The sequence below is a fragment of the Capsicum annuum genome, chromosome 9 (genome assembly GCF_002878395.1).
Source record: "Capsicum annuum cultivar UCD-10X-F1 chromosome 9, UCD10Xv1.1, whole genome shotgun sequence".
Classification (NCBI taxonomy): Eukaryota; Viridiplantae; Streptophyta; class Magnoliopsida; order Solanales; family Solanaceae; genus Capsicum; species Capsicum annuum.
In genome coordinates, this window is record NC_061119.1 from 41893260 (window position 1) to 41915081 (window position 21822).

Here is a 21822-nt window from a genome sequence, read left to right on the forward strand (position 1 = left end):
TATAGAAATCCACTTTTAAAACCAGCATAAAGGTTTATCTAAAACCAAATATGCATCTATCTGTTTAAATCTGTAAATGAAGCTGGTCTAAATTCTATAAAACGGATTCCATAGCTAAACTGAGGATCCAAATATCAAATACTATTTATATAATTGAAAATATGCTAATCTCAGGGTGCTTAAAAGCACAAGTTCTTGAAATATCAATACTCAAACTAGATCCTAATAACCCATGCTTCAAACTCATGTAAATTCATGGTAAATCATCATGCTCAATATGCTTCTTGAAAAGACCTCAATAATATCAAAATAATAAAATAAAGAATCACAATATCATACTTAAACTCAATTGAAAATTTGAAATCAATGTCTCATAATATACTCATAGTATTCAAAATCATAAAAGAGCATTCTTTAACTCAAAATAAACATGGGATTTCATAATTCAATCATATCATGCTCAAAATCATCAATAGAATACTTTGGGTGTAAACCCCAATTTTAAATCATAAGAAATTTGTTGAAAAATATAGTTTTGGGCACAAAGACGAAAGATTGTCCTTGTTCATAACCCCACATACCTTAAATTGATGATCTTTGATGAAAGGCTTGAATCTTTGATTCCTATAGATGCATTGAAGATGAATCCTTAGTGTTCTTGAATTTGAGATTCTAAATCTTGACTTATCTTGGAGTATCAATTGAGGAATTTTGAGTTCCTTGGAGAGGAAGTATGATGAACTAGGATTTTGCTTTGAAGAGAATGAGGAATGGGACATAAAGTGTTCTCAAATATGATTGATCTTATATTTTTGGACGGATTTGGGGGTTGAGGATTTACCAAAATATCCCTTTTTAGATTTTAAACAAAATAGGAACATGTCAAAATCTCAAATTTTTGCCTTGGCGCGACACGCCACAATCACGCTAAGCCATTGGAAAATGCCAAATGGGAACTGGGCAGACTCTGCAATGCGGGGTCATCGCGTTGCCCCTTTGCAATGCCATTTTGGCACATGGCGTGACGTGCCATTATCGCGCTGGACCTATGAAAATTGACCAATGGGAAATTTACCCTCTCCACGATGCGCTAATATCGTGGAGGGCCACTGGAAAATGACAATTAGGATTTTACACTGCTCCGCGATGCGCTAAGGGTCCAAATGACGGTGTTTTATGACTGGAACTTAAAATAGCCATAAATTCTTACTTGGTTATCGGATTTAGGCAAATCTTATATAGTTGGAAAGCTTATTCAATTTCCTATACCATGGAAAGTTCAATTCTAATGAATTCCATACAAAATAAACATCATTCATTCTAAGAGCTAATCTTTGACATTTTTTGGGATGAATTTAAGCTAGGAAAATTGCGGGGTATTACACCTTTCATGGGTAATTCTGGTGGCATTGTGGTCCTCTAAAATGATAACTTTTTGGAACTGGATAACATTGTTACTAATGACCAAAAAGTCCATGCAACAATCAAGGTATGTTCTAGCTCTGAATCATGGTTACTTTCATGTGTATATGCAACGTATAGAAATGTATGTAATATTTATGACAAAATCTAAAAACTATTAAGGATATTAAAATAGTAAATGGATAATAGGAGGAGATTTCAATGAAATAATGAGTAGCCTTGATAAAAAAGCGGCATACTCATAAGTCAACCTTGTACCTCTGATTTTTGGAGTTTTATACATTATTGTGAATTGATGGACCTAGGCTTCAAAGGTACTAAATACACGTGGATCAATAAACATTTTAAAAATAAAAATAGTCTCATCCATGAGAGATTGGATTGCTTTTTTGCGAACCAAAAGTGGCTTCTCTCATATCCTAACTCTCAAGTAGTACATCTACCTAGAACCCACTCTGACCAATGCCCGCACCTACTTAACCTAGATGCAAAAATTAAGTCAACTATGAAGAAAATATTTAGATTCGATACCATATGGACATCTCATCCTAACTTAATCAAGATTATTTCATCCAGCTGACAAACTAACTCCAAGCTAGAAATTACCATCCCTACCTTTGAGAAGGTCATTACTCATTGGAATAAAGAAACCTTCGATGATATTTTTAAAAAGAAAAAAACCCTTCTCAACAGAATAAATGGTATCCAAAAGTCTCCTAACTATCCCCACTCCAGTTTCCTTCACACTTTAGAAAGGGACTCACTAAGGAATACAATGACATCTTAAAACGGGAAGAGCATTCTAGAAACTCAGATCATGCATCAACTGGTTATGTGAAGGGGATGCAAATACCAAATTTTTTCACACTTCTACCCTTAATTGTAGGAGAAAAATAGAATTCTCTCCCTCAAGGATGATAAAGAAGATTTGATCTCGACACATACCCAAATCTTGGAATAGACTATCAATTACTACAAGAAACTTTCCCAAATAGTCCTATCCTCCTCCCCCATCACCATTAGATCTGCAAATGAGGTAGATAGAGATCTTTAAGATCTTGTGTCATGACCCGAGACTACCCCCTAGTCGTAACACGGTGCATAGAACCACAAGTGATTCTAAGCTAATCCATTATACTTGCATAACTTGTAAGCAACTGAATAAATTACATAAATCTAAAAGAAATAAGCAGAAGGGATTTTTTCTGAATATGATCAATATAAAATTGTATTAAAATAACAACTCCAGTTTTACAAAACAAAACTGGAATTAAATACATCAAATCTACTAACTGTCTATGAAGCCTCTACTAATACTAACTATAGGTAGCTGGGACATAATCCCCAGCTATCCATAATTAATATGACTGAATAAAGAAAATAATATTCTACTCTAACTATAATTGACTCAAGCCCTCAAAGCAAAAAGACTCATCACCAGCTGACTGGGAGCTACACACTATTTGAGGAGTGGTAAAGAGCTTAACAAAGAAACTCCTTAGAAAACTAAGGAGGTAGATGCAAATTTGACTCCCCAACATGTTACTGACAAAGTTGTTGAAAAGCTGAGAAAGTCTGAGTACTCGAAAGAAAAAATTATTGAAGAAGTGGAGAAGATCCCACAACCACCATTCCCGCAGAAGCACATAAAGGCAAAGGAAGATGCGTGCTTCAAGAAGTTCTTTGACACATTTAGAGAGCTACATATTAACTTACCTCTTTTAGATATTTTGCAGGGAATTCCCAAGCATGCTAAGTACTTGAGAGATGTAGTTGCTAATAAAATTAAGTTGCAAGATGTGGAGGCGGTGTCACTCACTAAGGAGTGTAGTTTTATGGTTACTCAAAAGATGCCAAAAAAGCTAAAGGACCCTGGGAATTTCACTCTCCCCATTCAAATTAACAACAGCGGGGTGGTTCAGGCACTTAGTGATTTAGGGGAAAGTATCAACTTGATGCCCCTATCTTTGTTCAACACATTAGGTTTGGGGAAACCTAAACCGAGCATTATGCTACTGTAGCTAGTAAACGGGGCTATATCCTATCTTGAAGGAGTGATAGAGGATGTCCTCATAAAGGTTGGTAAATTTATTATTCCTGCTGACTTTATTATTCTAGATTTTCAGGTAGACGAATAGGTACCAATCATCTTGGGGCATCTATTTTTAGGAATGGGTGAAGCTTTAATCAATGTGAGAGAGGGTATGCTCATAATGAGGTTGGAGGATAAAGAGGCAGTTTTCAAAGTTTACAAACCATTTAATGCACTATCCCACTATAAAGGCTTGTGTATGATTACTGTGATTGAAGGAGATAAGTGTGGGGTAGTGGAGTTTATTTAAAAAAAGACCTCTTCATACACCCTCATTGAGAACCCTAAGCCACAACCACCTAAACCAGACATGATGCAGATTGATGAGCCTGAAAAGGCTATAGTTGAAAAATCTGTTGACCTTGAAGGTTCATACTCAAGAGGTTAGAAATGAATAAGAAGATGGTCTTCAAGTGTAAGGAAAAGGATGAAGGAACTTGGTTAAGTTGAGTTGAGTCATGTCGAAACACTAAATCAAGCATTGCTTGGGAGGCAACCCAAGTTAAGTAGGCATGCTTTATTTTTTTTAGTTTAAATTTTTACTTCACGTAGTTTTATTTTGTTAACTCACAGGTTGATTAGAAGTTCGAGTACCGAAAACCTGAGCTAAGGAGCATGGTGAAGACTAAGTGTGGATTCCCCGAACCCTCTTAATGTATAAAGATTCTACTAGCTAGGCCTAGAGGCCTCAGAGAGTATTTTTATCTCTACTTTTAAATTATACTTTGGGGACAAAGTAGATTTTTAAGTGTGGATGGGGAAATTTCAATTTTTAGGGTAAATTTAAAAAATTTTATGTTAGGAATGAGTGAGATATGTTTGCTGGTGCTATACTTAACTGCATGATGCAAGTGTTTTGGTTGTAAAAGCATGTTGATTGTGTGAATTACTACTTTTGAGACTCCTAGGCTCATGATTATGACCCTTGTACTTGTGGCATAAAATTTGAATTCATGTTATTATTTGGTTGGGAGTCCATGATGATATTAAGTGAGTTGAGCATATGCCATGTAAGTGTAAGGTGTTGTATATTTCTTATTGCATGTGATATCTAAAACTTGCCTGGTGTGTATGCAAAGCGAAATAAAGAGTGTGGGTTTAGGAGATGATATAGGCACATCTTTGATAGCCATGTTTTATATCCTCTTTTGACCTACCCTTTGTGCTTAATCCTAGTTAACCCCTTTGAGCCCTTAGCTTATTTTTTTGGCAGCCTCATGTGTAGCTTAATCTCCTCTTTGAGATACCTTAATTTGATCCAGAGCTTCTAAGCGCTTTAATGTAAAATTAGTGAGTTAAGGGGTGCGAAATTAAAGAAGAAATAGTTGAAATTAAAGCCTCAAGGTGATAGTTATTGGTGTTCAAAAGAATTGTTATGTGTTGTGGTGGGGAGTTAAGTAATAAAAAGAATAAAAATTTGTTCAAATTAAATGAGTTGTACATAGAACCTCCTACCATAGTGTATGTGAATGAACTTAATAACATGGAGTGAAAAACAAAAGAATGGGGTAAATAAAAGTGGTGTAATTTGGTTGTTGGAGATTGGTTTTAACTGTATAGAGTGATGTATTAAAGCGATTAGGGAAGATAGTTACTATTCTTGTCCAAAATAGTTTCTACCCATCCCTTAGACTGCATTACAACCCAAAAGGATCTATTTGATCCTAAGCTTAACATTCTGATATTAGTGGAGTATGAAACTAAGGGCAAGCATATGGTTCATCATTTGTGACTTATGAATTCTTTTGCGAGAGTGAGCCAAATTCGATTTGTATACCCATTGTATTATAAATTGCATTCATATGAGTAAGTATGGGTAACTTTTTTATTGCGAGAGCACATGTTTGATGAATGTGGGTGATTTGTATGACATCTTTGATTGATCAATATGTATGATTTTGCCACTTGTTGAGTCAATTCTTGAGGCTAGGATGTTTGTAAGTAGTGTTCTTGAACTTTCAATTGTGTAAATAACATGCTTAGTGAAGAAACTTGCATTCTGTGCAGTCATTGTAGTACTAGCTTGAGTGTATTTGTATTAGTAGAAGTGTAGAGTCACCTCGCTTAAAGTAAAGAGTTGTTCGAGGATAAACTAGAGTTTAAGTGTGGGGTGATGATCTAAGGTGATTTTATACACTTTGGTGTCATTATTCTAGCTCAGTTTACCTTGTTTTGAGAATAACTTGTGTGATTAATGTGTTTATTATGATAGAAATAAGCATATAAGTGTTCAAGTGTGTGATAACAATGTTCAAAGTGAATTCCAAATAAGTTTAGATTCAAATTGGTCACCTAGAGTTCAACCGAGAAAACTAGAGTGACTAGCTTGAGCTAGGTGTTTGTCTAGTCTATTGTGTTGGATTTTAGTGTGTTAAATAAGTTCCAAATGCTTTACTTGTATTTTTATAAGTGTAACAACTTTTTTATAAGGTGAAATGGTCAATTGAATCAAGTCGAAAGTCAAAACAATAAGTTAGACTTCAACATGAGAAAGCCTTGTCCTAACTCGTGTTTTGAGTTCGGCGTTCTTGATATTGTATTGTTTTGATCTCTAAACCGTGTTATAAATTGATGTAAGATCTGTTGTGAGATGATTATGGTGGTATATGGATGTATACAAGGCTGTAAAATGAGTGGAAACACACCACAAAGGCTTGAGATGGACGACAAAGTGCAAGGAAAAGTTTGAACGTAAAAATGCAATTGTCAGTGAGGTATCGCGATGGAGTTGCGATGCGAAACCAACTTGACTTGATTATCCAACTCACCGAGAACCCAAGTTGACTTAAATAAGCACCACAATGCGACCCTCACTCAAGTTTACTAGACATTGTTGGGCAACCCTATTTCAAACACGGCCAAACATCACTCATTATAAATAGGACATTGTGTGTACATTGTAATCACTTTTTGACTATTCTTGGAAGTGGTAGGCTGCTGCACACAACTTTTAGGTTTTATATTCTTTATTTTAGTTCATTACTGGAATATATCATTAATTTAATAATTTGGATGTTGATTATGTCCATGAGTGGCTAAGAACTTCCTTTCCGGGGTTAATGCCAAGAACATGAAGACTATTGTTTTGAATTGATTTTGTTTAATTAGCTTATCATATTTGGTTGCTTGTTTATCTTTGTTTTAACTATTTCAAGTATTGATCACCCTTAGAATACTGATATTGTCGTCCTCGCGATCTCGAGAGAGGGAATAGGAAGATAGAACGTGGGGATAAATAAAGTAGGATTCTTATTATTTTATGAAATGAGAAATTCGAATTAGCATCTAGGACAGAGATGTACCTAGAAGTCTTACTTAATTCACATGTAGGGTGATAGCTTAAAGAAATTAATTGGATTATTTCATCTCCGCTCAAAGGTGTAGTTATAATGTCCAAATTAGGTAAACGGTTAGAGGTCGAGAGACCATGATCATGCGATTAACCCTACGAATCAATAACCAAGATAAGCGAGTTAACGAATGAAGTTCAATAAAATAGTATGATTGTTCGAAGTGCTTTAATCCTGGGCTTTCTCCTATTGATTGTCTCAGCTCTTTTACTTTACGCACTGTTTACTTTACATTTAGTTATAACTTTAAAACTCTCTTTTGGTTACTCTTGCATCAATTGAATCTGAATTGTGAACATAAATTGAATAGTTTTTAGAACAAGTCCCCGTGGGATCAATATTCTGTTTTCTTGAAGGCCACTATATTACTTGGTAGACCACATACACTTGCGTGTGCGCTTGGGCATTGTCACTAGGGGATCCTTCGTTCAGCATAGCTATCAGGAAGCAAATCAAGCAGTAGATTTTCTAGCTAAGAAGGAAGTGTTATCTACTGATTATGACCATATTAAGGAATAGACAGTTTCGCCCTTGTTTATGGAGCGAGTTCTGAACGTAGACAAGAAAGGAACTACTTTTGCTAGGCTTAAGTGGTCAATCCATATAGGATCTAGTATTAACTCTACTACTATTACTCCTGCATTTTGTGATAGTACTGCTACTACTAATGTTATGTTTTGTGATGATGCCATCAGCTCTTCAAGATTTGCTACTACCTCTCTATCGAATAGTTTTCTCTTGGGCACTGCTACCCCACTGCTATGTAATGAAGACCAATAGTTGTTAATAAAATATATTCGTTTATCAAAAAAAAAAAACTAGAGAGGGGTGTAATCATATAAATTTTAGTATAAACAATATAAATTCCTTACTCCCTATTTCAACTTTTTGCAATACTATTAAAATTCTCAGAATATTTGAAATCTTGGATATACTATTGAAATCTCATATATATTGTGTTGGTCCTGATACATTGTGTTGCTCGAAAATTTGAAATCTTGATTACATTACTAAATCTCGAATATGTTGTGTTGGCCCTGATACATTGTGTTTTACTCATAATACATATTGTCTCAAATGCATTACTTAATTTTTGTTGCATACATATTGTCTTCAAATACATTACTATCTCAAATACATTACTTAAAATAAGGGATGAGATGTAACTAAATAAAAGAGATGAGATTTTATGTAGATATGGTAAGATAATTAGTCTATGATGTAATTTTTTCTAAATTTTATGGGAATTGAATCTAAGATATATTAGTCTAAATAAATATTATGAATTTAATATAACTAGATTAATTATTAAAATTTAATAAATATTGATATAACTAAAACGTTTAATTTATTAGGCTAGTCCATCAAATTAGGCTATAAATGATGAGTCCGTGTAGTCAAGCCCAAAGTGTCATCTTATTCTATAGGCTCAATTTGGTGTCACGTATTAAATAACGTGACATGTCAAATCAAGCGAAAGAGTTAATAGAATTACGTCATGTATCAAAATGATATAGTATACCTAGCTAAATCAAAGACCAATTAATGAAAGTTTATCACTTGTACAAGTGACATGTGTCAATCAATCAAATATTGTCTTGTCATTTAAATCTAATTGGCCGAAAGAAGTTTGTCCTCATCACAACTCCTCTATTCCACAACTATAGATAGGGGCAGAGAAAGAGCTCATAAATCAAATGTTGCAAATTTTGTTACAAGCTACAAGTTCAAGCATTCAAGCAACCAAGTTCATAGAATCAAGATCAAGCTCCAAATTCTTGAATTCAAGAATAAGTCAAGATCAAGTTTTTAAAATTCACAATCAAGATAAGGTCACTAGATTCAAGACTAAGTTCAAAAGCCTTGAATTCAAGTACAAGTCAAGATCAAATCTATCAAAATTCACCTAATTCAAGATCAAGTTCAAAGAACCTTGAATTTATATTGAAAAAAGAATCAAAAAATTCATAGAGATTGTAATGCTCACTATTGAAATAAAATATTATATCTCCATTATTATTTTCTTGACAGGAATTTTATTGTCTACCAAAAGATTCTAAATTGATTCCACTATAGAATAGCAAATTTCTTTTAGATATTACCCACGTAGAGAAATATAAATGGAAGTTATCAAGCTTTATGATCAAGTACTTGTTGGTCAAAAGAAGGTTAGTGTCTTAACGATTCCTTGTACCTTGCTCCCAGCCACTACATAGACAAAAAAAAGTACGTATATTATATGGGAGGTTGGGAGTATGAATGTTCTTTCTGAAGCTTTCTTAGGAGAAAATTTCACTATATTATTTTTTCAAAGAAAATTATTAAATTAAATATAAAAAATAATTATTTTGTCTTTGAACTTCTGTTTCGCCTCCCCCCCCCCCCCCGGCCCCCCTCCTCTCCTCTTTATGTTTTTCGTTCTGAAAGTTGTCTCAAGGTGGGGCCATATAAATGGGAGTAATATTGCTAATTTGGAGTTGTGTTCTTCTCGTGAAGTTGGGTACATACTTTTTAGTTTTTACTCTCCCTCGCAATGTCCAAATAAATTGTTTCTTAATCATAAAGTTTTGTGTAATTTTTAAATATAGTAATTTAACTTAAAAATTTTACATTAAAACATATAATCAATTTTAAAAAAATATAAACCTCAAAAACCTAATAATATCACGTAAATTAAAACAAGTGAGCAGATATAAAATTTGGCCAGGCAGTATAACTGGTAAAAGAAGAAATAAAAAGGTATGGGTGAGACACAGAAAAGAGAAAAAGGAAAAAGTGACGGCAAAATCGGGGGGTTATTTGGAGTGTACTATTTTTGCAGTGTGTATCCCTATCCCTATTCCCCCGTGAGTCCTCGTCATCTTCTCCCAATGCAATCTTATTCCACACCAACCAATATAGGTCCATTATTATTAAACTTATTTAAAATTTAAGAATTTTAGTTTTAAAATTTTTACTAAATAATTATATTTTATTTTGAATATTTTAGGTTCAGACGAGTTTGTTATTATTTAGTAAATTGCTATATATAAATTTATACTTCACAATTTAAAAATATTAAATTCAGATGAATTTAGTGTTACAAAATTTACTTGCGCTTTACGAGTGTGTTTGGTATGAAGAAAAATGTTTTCTTAAAAAACAAGTGATTTTCTTACTCAATTTCTAATGTTTGGCTAGTACGACGAAAATATTGTCCTAGACCATTTAAGAATAATTAGGGAATATACTCTAACAACATGTCCGACTCCACTTTTGACCTCGAACCCAACTCCAGAATCAGGAATCGAGACCTAGCATCTCGACACAACATGGGACCTAATCATATACCCCAAATTGAGACTTAAGTCTTGATCCTCATTCGAGATCTGACTCTCGATCCTGATTGCGGACCCAACTCCCCGAATCTGAACCTAACTCCTGATAGCAACCCGAAGACTGACTACAGACCTTGATCTTCATCTAAGACCCGACCTCTTAATCGTGACTCGAGACTCAACTCCCGATTTTGACCCAAATTCTGATCATTGACCCCAATTCAAGACCCAATCCGACCTCAACCGCTGATTCTCGACCTTGAATCGAGACTCGACGCCCATGCAACTCCAATCCCACATCCAACTCTAGATTTTGATACTCCATTCAGACTCCTAATCCCAATTCTAGATTGAATTCCTGATCCTGATTTGAAATTCGATTCCCGATCATGACTCAAAACTCAACTCTCAAGCCAAATCTCAATTAAGATTTGGAATTTGACCTAGGTCGATATGGGTTAGGTTCAAGAGTCAAAGTCGGGGTCAAGATCTAGGTAACCTAATTTATCGGTTAATTTAACTATTGTAATAACAAGAGATTAGAAATGCATATTATTGATAAATCAAAAAATTATTTAATATATATAGTAGCTTATTGAGAGCATGGCCTTAGACAGGATAATATGAAAGTCAATAATTAGTAATATCGGAGCTAAAATTTTTACTAAGTGAGTTTAAAATATGAAAAGTAAACACTCAAACTAGTCTAAGGAAGTTCAATATCTACAATATATACATAAAAAAAAAAATCATGAATAAATAGTATAATATTTTGCTTAAGGGGGTTTGGATGAACCCTCTTATTCAAGTTGGCTCCGCTCCTGTGGATTAGGGCAGAAGGTTGACTTTCTCCTACTATCGTATTCTTTGATTACTTAATTGTCCTTTTTTTTTGCTACGATTATTCTTCTATTGGTTGCTTGATCTGCGGTTCTTTTCCCATATTGTTATTTTACGTATCTTTTTTAAAAAAAAAGATTTGTTATATTTTACTTGAATCGAAAGTCTCTCTAAAGCAATCTCTCTATCTTCACATAGTAAAAATAAGACGACATACACACTAAAGGACAGTTTAGTGCAGTAAAGTTCTTGCCATGGGCAGGGTTCAGAATAATCCCAATTATATAAGAGTCTATCATACGCAATCTTACTTTACACTTTCACTAGAGGTTGTTTCCAAGAGACGGCATACACTTAATACATGAGGTACACAATTACTCCATTGTTGTTGACTAAGAAAGAACCAACTCCAACAAGACTTCCAAGAACATGCAAGTTGCATCGGGAAGTCATGTTTATAGTTTGATACATAAAAATGACGTTAACTTTTAGTTAGTTTCAGAAGTAGAGGGGATCCAGGCTTTAATCATCAGTCAGTCTATGCTTTTGACTGGACTTATTATTAGTACTAAGCTACCTAATAAACATAGATACTCTGTTGCAGAAAATCAATCGATGTATATATAGATGCACTGACGGGTGTATTATAAAATTTATGACTACTCCATTAGTGTGAGACGTCCGCATGACGATGCCACAAGTACTATAAGTCTAAAACATCAAATGAATCTGGGAAATATTTTAAATTAATGACAGAGTCAGATTTTTATTGAGTTTAAAGTGATCATATGAACTAATAGAAGAAGTTCAATGTTTATTTTACATATATATATATATATATATATATTATTGTATTTATTTTATTTTAATTTATTTATCTTAGTTTAATTGAATACTTAGTTCTAAAAGATAAATAGAATTTGATTCTTGTGTTTTGAATAGATATGTACTGCTTACGTTTTAATTTGACTGTTCGGTTTGATTTGAAACGAAGTATAAGAAAGTCAATTTTTTTTTTTTTTGAATCTTGTGATTTTAGATTAAAAATATGTACTGTCAAAATATTTTTTAATCTTATGACTATAAATATGTCATATGAAAAGAAACATCTTCTAGATGTATTTAAAGTAGAGGATAAAGCACCATAATTAGTCAAGTGTCAAGTTAATGTAATAGTATTGTAATAAAATATTTGAATTAAAAGATCAGAAATATTTAAATTAGAAAATACATTATCCTTTATAAAATTACTTTTTCATTAGTTTAAAAATAAAAACTAATGATTGAAGAGTTTTAAATAGACTTCTACTCCTTCATAAATTTATCTTTTTTAAAATTTAAATATTATATAATATATCTGAATATGATTTATTTAAAGATGAAACTATAATGATGATGATGATGATAATAATAACAAAACTAATAATGAAGAAGATGATAATAACAACAAAAATAATAATAATAAGTTCAGGTTATTATCTGAAAGTGATTTAGTTCCATATAGAGAATCCTATAGATTCATGCATATTGGTTAATACAAGTCGCTTTTAAGTCACTAACCCTAAGAGGTCTACCAGAAAACTTTATAGCAGCTTTAAAAAAAAAAGAGGAAAACCGACCACTTGTGATCGATTTTCCTCAAATTTCGATCATAAACCGATTAAATAGCGTGATCGGTAAATTAGTGATAGCTTTTTAAAAATCGATCACTTGTGGTTGATTTATATATATATATATATATAATTCATTATTATTTTATTAAAATTGAAAAAAATAATTTTAAAAAAAAATCAAAATAAACCGACCACAAGTGATCGATTTTCTTTTAAATTAATTAATTAATTTATTAACACCAACAACTTGTGGTCAGTTTTTTTTAAAATTAATAAATTAATTTTACTAAAATCGACCACTTGTGGTCGGTCTTTTGCAAAATTAATCAATCACTTGTGGTCGGTTTTTCTAGGAATTTTTTTAAAAAAAATAAATCAAATGTAAAAACTACAGCACATACAAAATGTACAACAAAAGTGTAAAAGTGTAAAAACTACAACAATACATACAAAAGTGTACAAACTACAACAAAATGTATAAATCCAAAGTACAACACATACAAAAGTCAAAAAACTAAAACTCATATTCATCGAATTCGTCCTCGTCTTCCGCATCCTCATCTGTGCTGAGATCATCCAGGGAGCGTAGACCTTTTGCAGCCCGAACTGCATCACCAGGACACGGAGGAATAATCCCTGGAATCTGAATGAAAGAGTTGAACTGCTCCTGGAGCATCCTGATTTATGATGATGTTTCGTCCTCCTTCTTCTGCACCCTCTCTAAAACTCATATTCATCGAATTCGTCCTCGTCTTCCACATCTTCATCTGTGCTGAGATCATCCAGGGAGCGTAGACCTTTTGCAGCCCGAACTGCATCACCAGGACACGGAGGAATAATCCCTGGAATCTGAATGAAAGAGTTGAACTGCTCCTGGAGCATCCTGATTTATGATGATGTTTCGTCCTCCTTCTTCTGCACCCTCTCTCTCTGTTCAGCAAGCTCTTCAGTGAGTTTAGAAACCGTATTTTATAGTATTTCAATGGTTTGTCTATCAACTGAAGAGTTAGAGTATGTAGGGACGAACGAACACCTAATATTCTCACCAAAAAAAATTTTGTGGTATCCGTAGTAATGGCCTCTAACTGCAGGATCCACAGCTTTATCCCATAACTCTTCCTCTATATGTTGGGGTAGTGGGTCACCCTGACTTTCAGGAGGTTGAGTACTACAATACTCACTAACAAACTGCGTATATTTGTCTTATATTCAAAGTAAAGTTAAAATTAAAAGTCAAAATATTAAAGCACTTATACTTGAATAATATCAAATTTGAAAAAAAGATTCATAAATTCAAAATTTTACTCTTACATGGGCAGTTTTTGCACGAGGTTCAACCCAGACATCTTCATCAGTCGGGTTTTATTTCCTTTTCAGATGAGTCTCCTCAAATAGCTCACCCTGTGTTATGCTCCTACCCTTTTCTTTTTCCTGCATATGAAAAAATTATCAACGTTCAAATAATTAAAAATGTAAATAGAAACAAACAATTAAAACTGTAAAAGTTACGTACCATTTTTTCCTCCACAACAATTATACTTTTGGCACCCGTAGTATGTAGGGAGCCACCCCTAGATGATGTCCGGGCTTTCTTTCCTTTGTCCCTTAGCAATTGGTATTCTTCGTTATTCCAATAACGAATATACTGTTTCCATAAGGGTTCACTAATCCAATCAGGTCGTACCAAGTTGGTTCGGACATAATCCAACAGACCGTTAAATCTTAATCTACATCTTCTGAAAAAGTTCTTCTTTATAAGACATGCATTCGCATTATCCCACCAGTAAAATTGCTACAACAAAAACAAAATATAATAATCAATCTTTTGTTCTAACAAAGTGTTAACTAGTCGATAAGTTAAATCCTTACATTAAATTCTTGAAACATTCTTTCCCTATCAATTTCTGAAACCTTTTGCCAACTGGTCCAGTAGCTGTTAAAGTTTTGACAAATGCATTTTCTCGCAGTTTGTCCAACTCCAGTATCCGGCCTAAACCTACAACACAAGATCAAACAGTAATTTCATAGAGTATAATAATATAGTAATGAAAAAATAAATAATGTTATTATATTTAGAAATCTTACCCTGTCGCATATGGAGTAAGATAACTCCTCCTAAAATCATCTTTGTCGCCTGGCTGCAAAGTAAGTGATGATGGATGCACTAGCGTGGGCGGATCTGAAGCACTAGATGAAGTGCCTCCAAGATGAAGATCCGACAACCCAATAGATCCTACAGAACCACTGTGCGAAGCTGCGTGACTGCTATAGGAGAGTACTGACGATGGTAGTACTCCGGATAGGCCAGCGGTCGTCTGATAGTACTGCGATAGCGGTGGCACGATGGTAGGAATAGAATGAGTCGGTGTAGACCCATGAAGTGGCCCCACATGTGTAGGAGTAGGAACTGAATATTGAGATGATCTAGAATATGAGAGTTGTGTTGTCGTGTCAGCAAATCGACCCTCAGATATATGAATACACGTTGGTCATCCATACGGTGAAGGTTGTTTTTTTTTCTTTTTTGTTTTCGTAAGAACAAATTTTTCCTTACCTTTGTCACCTATGTCTGACATCTAAATTATGTAAAGTTAATAAGTAGTTAGTTCCTACAAAATGAATATATAAGAAAACATTACAGTAACTAATTTCAAGTTACTAATTCACATTTCAAATAGCTCCAACAACACAAGATAGAAAAAAATACTTTTATTACTACATATATCATGAAAAAAGAGAAAACGATAATCTTAAACAATATATTACATATCAATTTTAAACAAGAAACATAAAGGTAAAATATATAGTACAAAGCATAAAGACATGATCAATACATAATAAATACAACCTACACAAACTAATCCTCCTCTTCTGAAGACTTTCCACTAAATCATTCACCCTCTTTGAAAGTTTTCTCATCTCCTACCCACTCAGTCTCTTTTTCCACAATATTAACTTCTTCAACTATATTTTTTGAGTGATTCAAAGTATCCACTAAGTTAACGTTCACTAGCTGGTGATCAATCTGTATTTCATTTTGATACGCCCAGTCTCCAGCACATTCTCAACTTTCACCCGTCCTATAGGCTTTGTTTTGATTACAGCCCACCAATCAGACTTATCACTACGCAACGGATAAGGAGCATAATATAGTTGTTTAGCATTTTACGCTAGAACAAATGGATCACAAATAGGATACGACCTATTGTGCTTCACGTCAATAATGTTATGCTCCTTATGTACTCTTGTGGCTTTTGTGCTTGGATCAAACCACTTACATCGAAAGAGGATAATTTTTTTATCCGAAAACCAGTATACTCAAGTTCTAAGATCTCATGTATGATGCCAAAGTAATCAACATCATCATCACCCTTAACCCAAACACCACTATTGTTTGTTTTTCTTATTCTGGAATGTTGTTCGGTGAAAAATTTAAAATCATTTACTGTGTAATGGGACATTGCATGAGCTTCAACTGGACCCAAAGAAATATGTCTCAAGAGTTTATCGTATGCGGCTGCATATGGTGACTGGTGTACCTAAAAATATTATACATATATATTATATATATGTTAGTTGAGGAATGAGTAAATATTTAAAATTTATAGAAATATTAATACACTTACGAACCTCATATGTAAACCATGTTACAAAGGATGCATATACTTGATTTTTGTGGAATTGAGTCTCAAATGAACTGAAGATCCAACATGCGAAACACAATTAGGTTCTTTAAGAAAATGAGTAAACAAATAAGATATGTTAAAATTTTAATCTCCTTACTTCAGAAAGGGCTCAACTTTCGGGCAATTCAGCAAAACATACAACGTTGTTAATTTGCGCTCCGTGGGAGTAAGTCGGCGACGTATGGTCTTTTTAGCCTTACAACCAGATTGATTAAATATTGATATCGGTTGCAAATGAGGCTTATTCACGTCATTTTGATGACGATTCGGTCGATTTCTTGAATAAGTAACTTCATCATGAAAGTAGTATGAACAAAATTGAGACGTTTCTCTTGCAAGATATGTCTCAACTATAGAGTCTTCCACCCTATGTTTATTTTTGGGACCCTTTTTCAATTTTCCAATTGTCCTGCACAATCTTAAGATTAGATGTTTACTATATTTTAAAAAAATATATGTATGAATTTAAATATGTTGCAATTGCTTACCGTTCGAATGGATACATCCACCTAGTTTGAACTGAACCGCCTAGTCGAGCTTCGTGCACAAGGTGAATGAAAAGATGTTCCATCGTATTGAAGAACACTGGCGAAAAAATCTTCTCCAGCTTGTTGGTGATAACAATAATATCACTTTCCATCCGCGCCAGATTTTCTTCTTTTAATATGGTGGCACATAATTCTTTAAAGAACAAACTGATCTCTGCTATTGGTTTTCATATGTTTTAAGGTAAACTAACAAAAGCAACTGTAAGTAATTGTTCCATGAAAATATGACAATCATGGCTTTTCATTCCATGCAAGATTCCTTGTGTCATATCAATCCTCTTTTCCAAATTTGAGGTATATCCGTTAGGCATCTTCAAACTTTGGACCCACTCACATATTTGACGCTTTTGGTCCAACTTGAATGTAAAACTAGCCTTGAGCTTAAGAACATTGCATTGGGCCCCTCCTGTAAGTGTAATTCTCTGTGTTTGTAATATTCTAGTAAGTCAAGTCTGACCTTAGGATTATCCTTTGTTTTGCCGGTGACATCCATAACTGTTTTGAACAAGTTGTCAAAATAATTCTTCTCAATATGCATGACATCAACATTATTTCTAAATAAATTATCTGGCAAATATTCTAACTCCCAAAATATACTTTGCTTAGTCTATTTATGCAAAATGCCATATCCATCAAGCCTGTACAATGGTACAGCCTTGGAGGTGGACCATCATATTCCCTTTTATTCCTTCTGAATGCATTCTTGAGTCTCCTAAATTCATGATCAGGTGGCAAGAAACAACGATGATAATTAAACCATGAATTTTCCCTGTCATGTTCAATGTGAAAGATTTTATTTTTTCCATACAGTATGGACAAGCCAGTTTTTCAGCTGTCATCCACCCAGACAATATTCCATAAGCAGGAAAATCATTAATAGTCAGATTAAAAATCATTTAAAGTGAGATGTCCCCCAAGTTTCAACCCCCTAATGCCATAAAATTTAAAGTTCATCGATCAAAGGTTGCAAGTAGACATCTATTCCGCTTTTTGGATTACGCGGGCCAGGAACAACACAATTCAGAAATATATAGGGGCTAGTCATCAACATTTTAGGAGGAAGATTATAAGGGGTGATAAATACAGGCCAACATGAATATAGCGCAGAACCAATTAAAAAATGAGAGAAGTCATCTGTACATAATCCCAAACGAATATTTCGTGGCTCAGCTGTAAAATCTAGATAAGTTGCATTAAAATACTTTCAAGCCTCTCCATCAGATGGATGACACACAATATCAGTGGACCTTCCATTTTCATTGTGTCATCTTATATGAGGAGCTGAGCTGTTTGAAACATACAACCTCTTCAACCTTGGTATTAGAGGTAAATAATGCATCGCCTTAATAGCAATTTGATTTTCACTAGAACCACGCTTATATCGAGGGTGCTGACAAAACTTACAGGACTCTAGATTAGCATCTTCCTTAAAGTATAACATGCAGCCATTTTCACAACAATCAATTCTAACTGAGGAGAGACCTAACTTTGACACTAATCTTTTTTCCTTATAGAAAGAATCAGGAACCTCTAAGCTGGGATCAACTAACTCTTTAATAAGGTCCATTATTGAGTCCATTTCTCCTTCAGCAATATTCCAGTCAGATTTAATACTTAATAATCTAACAGCAACAGACAAACGAGAGTGCGAACACCCACCAAACAAAGGATGACTAGCAGCATGCAATTGTTCATGGAATTTGTCCGCTTCGCTATTAGGAACATCTTCGGCATTTTCCTTAAAGTCGCCCCCGTGTTGTATCCCAAAAGCATCGTGCACCATTTCTGTCATCCTGGTATCTTGATATTCATTATGCACTGCATACCTACTATTTTCTCGAACAACAAAGATATTTCGCGCAACATCGCCATGAATACCACGCAATCTTAAAAAGTCCTTGTAAAACCCCTTTCTATAAATATATTCCTTTACATCTTCATCATCTACAAGATTTATACCATCACATCTAACACAAGTACAATGAATAGCCCAAAAACGTTTCCAAACATCAAGTGTCTTAGCATGTTCAACATATCGTTTGACACCTTCAACAAATTCCTCTCTAATACCTAATCTATTATCATTGTTCCGTTGATATATCCAGCTATAATCAGGTTCCATCTATACAATCAATCAGATTTAACTAATTAGATCAAGTCACAAAAATTCAATTATCACCAAACATAACCACATTCAAAACAAAATCAACTTTAAATTCCCTACACTTAATCATTTTCAACCTACTAAGTCACAAAACATAAACACATTCAACCTACCAAGTCACCTTTAAAGTCCTTACACTTAATTATTTTCAAATATATATATATATAAAATCACGATAAACATAACCACATTCAAAAAAAAACACATTTAAAGTCTCCACACTTAATTATTTTCAACCAACCAAGTCATCAAACATAACCACATTTAAAACAAAAAAACACCTTTAAAGTCCCTACACTTAATCATTTTCAACCTACCAAGTCACCTTTAAAGTCCCTACACTTAATCATTTTCAACCTACCAAGTCGTCAAACATAACCACTTTTAAAACAAAAAATCATCATTAAAGTTCCTACACTTAATCATTTTCAATCAACCAAGTCACCAAACATAACTACTTTCAAAACAAAAAAAACACCTTTAAAATCTCTACACTTAACCATTTTCAACCTACCAAGTCACCTAACATAACAACTTTTAAAACAAAAAAACAACTTTAAAGTTCCTACACTTAACGATTCTCCACCAACCAAGTCACCAAATATAACCACTTTCAAAACAAAAAAACACCTTTAAAGTCCCTACACTTAACCATTTTCAACCTACTAAGTCACTAAACATAACCACTTTCAAAACAAAAAAACACCTTTAAAGTCCCAACACTTAACCATTTCCAACCTACCAAGTCACCAAACATAACCACTTTCAAAAAAAAAAAAAACCTTTAATGTCCCTATACTTAATCATTTTCAACCTACCAACTCACCAAACATAACCACATTCAAAACAAAAAATTATCTTTAAAGTTTCAACACTTAATCATTTTCAACCTACCAACTCACTAAATATAACCATATTCAAAACAAAAAAACACCTTTAAAATTCATACACTTAACGATTTTCAACCTACCAAGTCACCAAACATAACCACTTTCAAAACAAAAAAAAACACCTTTAAAGTCCCTACAATTAACCATTTTCAACCTACCAAATCACCAAACATAACCACTTTCAAAATAAAAAATCACCTTTAAAGTCCCTACACTTAATCATTTTCAATCTACCAACTCACCAAACATAACCACGTTCAAAATAAAAAAACACCTTTAAAGTCCATACACTTAACCATTTTCAACCTACCAAGTCACCAAACATAACCTCTTTCAATACAAAAAAAATACCTTTAAAATCCCTATACTTAACATTTTTAACCTACCAACACACCAAACATAACCACTTTTAAAACAAAAAATCACCTTTAAAGTCTCTACACTTAATCATTTTCAACCTGCCAACTCACCAAACATAACCACATTCAAAACAGAAAAAATACCTTTAAAGTCCCTAGACTTAACCATTTTCAACCTACCAAGTCACCAAACATAACCACATTCAAAATAAAAAAAACACATTTAAAGTCCTTACACTTAACCATTTTTAACCTACCAAGTCACCAAACATAAGCACTTTAAAAATAAAAAAACGCCTTTAAAATCTCTACACTTGATCATTTTCAACCTATCAAGTCAGCAAACATAACCATAACCACTTTTAAAACAAAAAAAAACACATTTAAAGTCCCTACACTTAACCATTTTCAACCTACCAAGTCACCAAACATAACCACTTTCAAAACAAAAAAATACCTTTAAAGTCCCTACACTTAAGCATTTTCAACTTACCAAGTCACCAAACATAACCACTTTCAAAATAAAAAAAAACCTTTAAAGTCCCTACACTTAACCATTTTTAACCTACCAACTCACCAAACATAACCATAACCACTTTCAAAATAAAAAAACACCTTTAAAGTCCCTGCACTTAACCATTTTCAACCTACCAACTCACCAAACATAACCACATTCATAACAAAAATCATCTTTAAAGTTCCTACACTTAATCATTTTCAACCTACCAACTTACCAAACATAACCTCATTCAAAACAAAAAATCACCTTTAAAGTCCCTACACTTAATCATTTTCAACCTACTAAGTCACCAAACATAACCACATTCGAAATAAAAAATCACCTTTAAAGACCCTACACTTAATCATTTTTAACCTACCAACTCGCCTTTAAAGTCCCTACACTTAATCATTTTCAACCTACCAACTCACCAAACATAACCACATTCAAAGTAAAAAATCCCCTTTAAAGTCCCTACACTTAACCATTTTTTACCTACCAAGTCACTAAACATAACCACTTTCCAAACAAAAAATCATCTTTAAAGTCCCTACACTTAATCGTTTTCAACCTACCAACTCACCTTTAAAGTCCCTACACATAATCATTTTCAACCTACCAAGTCGCCAAAGATAACCACATTAAATTCACCTTTAGAGTCTCTACACTTAATCATTTTCAACCTACCAAGTCACCGAACATAACTACATTCAAAACAAAAAAATACCTCTAAAGTCCCTACACTTAATCATTTTCAACCTACCAAGTCACCAAACATACCACATTCAAAACAAAAAATGAACAAGAAGACCAAAAAGATGACAACAACAATGCTAGTGAATTGAACAAGGCCACACACGGCTTCACCAAACTTCAATATGAACAATAACAAGAAGATAACAACAATGCTAATGAATCGGACAAGGCCACACACGACTTCACTAGACTTCAATATGAACAATAACAAGAATAGAACAATAATAGTGAATCGAGAGAAATTAACTTACCTTTGCTTGGCCTAAATTAAAGTGAAAGAGATAAG